The sequence below is a fragment of the Sinocyclocheilus grahami genome, unplaced genomic scaffold, assembly GCF_001515645.1.
Source record: "Sinocyclocheilus grahami isolate Dianchi unplaced genomic scaffold, SAMN03320097.WGS_v1.1 scaffold1973.1, whole genome shotgun sequence".
In the NCBI taxonomy this organism is placed as follows: domain Eukaryota; kingdom Metazoa; phylum Chordata; class Actinopteri; order Cypriniformes; family Cyprinidae; genus Sinocyclocheilus; species Sinocyclocheilus grahami.
This window is the reverse complement of record NW_015507152.1, coordinates 87,944-90,299: the sequence shown is the minus strand read 5'-3', so window position 1 is coordinate 90,299 and position 2,356 is coordinate 87,944.

Below are 2,356 nucleotides of genomic sequence, written 5' to 3'. Positions count from 1 at the left end.
ATAATTTTAAATCTAAATTTACATATGTCCTATCAAGTAATGAGCCAAGAAGAGATGTTAAACATTGATGTCAGGTGATAAATTATAAGCATTATGTTTATTTGTTCCATTAGAAACAGAAAATCCAAGCACATTGAATTGTGGGAAACTGTATCTCATGCATTGTATTCTCAGATCTAGTTTACTTTTTTGTTATTTTTAAGTAAATCCCCTTCACTATGTATTTTAGTGTTTTTCTCTTCTAATGCTCTTTTTTAATGAATGGTTTTGGTTTGGTGCCGTTGGTGTGAATTGTCTGCAGGGATGTTGCTGAAGCTGGTGTGTTTCGTTGTGTGCTGCAGGAGCAAAGGCAGCTGACCCATGAAAACGTCCAGAGGAAGCAAGCGCACAGGAGAGGAGCGTGACGAGGAGGATGAAGAGCAGCCCAGCAAGAGTGAGAGTAAAACTCCAAAAACCTGCCACTCGGCTGGGACGGAAAGGTGCTTTTAGATTTATTGTAGTTATTTACAGTGTTCTTTAGGCATTGAAGTTAGACATTGAGATGATTCCAGTCCCTTCAAAACATAATTAACAGTAGTGATCATTAAGGCTTGGGCCTTAGTAAATAACATCTGTTTTTGTTGCTGTTTTTTAAATTTGAAGGGAATGTTGTCGACAACTGGCGAATCTTCGAGCAGGAGTATGACATTTTCATCGCGGCGGCACACCATGGTAAGTCTGCCAAGACAAGGGCCTATATCCTCCTCAATCTCGCAGGGCCGGAGGCCATAGAATGAGAGCGTTCGTTCGTCTATGCACCGGGTGGGAATGGCGCTGCCAAATTTGCAACCCACAACAAAACAAAACCATTGAAAGACACAAGTTTCACTCCAGAAACCGGAACAAGGTGAGACTATTGAGTCATTTATCAGTGATCTCAGGATTAAAGCAAAAGCATGCCATTTCGGAGAATTGACAGACGAGCTAATCTGTGACAGGATAGTATGCGGCATCAGCAGTGAAAGCTTAAGGAAGGCACTGTTAAGCACTGTTAAAATAATAAAACATTGGCAATGCCACAGACGCCCACTTACGTGGATGCAGTACATCCAATTTCCACCAGTACACAAGACAAAAGCCCAAAACAGAACAGAATGATTCACCCACCATAACGAATTGCAAAAACTGTCGAAACAATCATGTGGCAAAGAAAGAAAAATGTCCGGCTTTTGGACAGCTCTGCCAGAACTGCAAGAAAATGAATAATTTTTTTGAAAACATGTTGCAGATTGCGTTGTCAGTTTGGACCAAAGAAAGCAAACTACAAAAAGATGGTACATGAACTTGAAATGGACAAGCCCCCTGTACATGATTACACTTTCTGTGTTGATGGCATTGAATTTGATAGGTGTGTTGACACTGTTAACTCTTTCATGGCTGAGCAGGAAGAGGGATTTGTCACTTTGCACATAAACAAAACTCCAATTAAGGTGAAAGTCGTCACTGGGGCAAAGTGTAACGTAATGTCACACACAACATTCAAGCGAATTGCCAACAATGTACAACCAGTGGAGCAAGAAAGCACACCTAACCTTGTGGCTTATGGTGGGGGTAGAATTGAAACAAAAGGTTTAGTTACACTGCTGTGTAGTTTAAAAGGACAAAGTCACTCACTCCCATTTTTCTTGGTGGATTAAGATGTCCAACCACTGTTAGGATTTCATTCATGTTTAGACATGGGGATTGTCACGATGAGCCCACATGTTCATCTGGACAGTATGGAGAGCAGTACTGAACAAATCCTCAAAAAGAATACAAAGATTTGTTCACTGATGAACTTGGAGAACTTTCAATCACATACTTCATGAGTCTAGTACACCATACACCAGTCTCGGAACCAACAGACTGGGTTTTGTCCATGGTTTTGACATAAAAAGGACAGACAAGAAATCAGACTCTACATAAATTAAAGATCTCAACACTGCCTTAAAGTTGACCCCATAACCCAATGCGCAGCGTAAAGGAAGTAGCATCCCAGATGTCGGGGGCAACTGTATTTTCTGTCCTGGACGCAAAGAACTCTTTCTGGCAGATACGTCTTGACCGCAAGTCCTCTATGATGACTACATCCAGCACTCCATCTGGGCGCTATAGATTTCTTGGTATGCCTTTTGGCATAAACTCCGCAAGTGAACTGTTCCCGCACTCAATGGAAAAGAGTGCTGAATCGAGCACTCGAGATCAAGCTCAAACTAAACCCTGCCAAATGCAAATTCCGTCTGGATCAAGTCAGCTATGTAGGCCATATCTTCACTAGTGAAGGCTTGAAGGCGGAGCCTTCAAAAACAAAAGCAATCTCTGAGATGCCAGCTCCCAA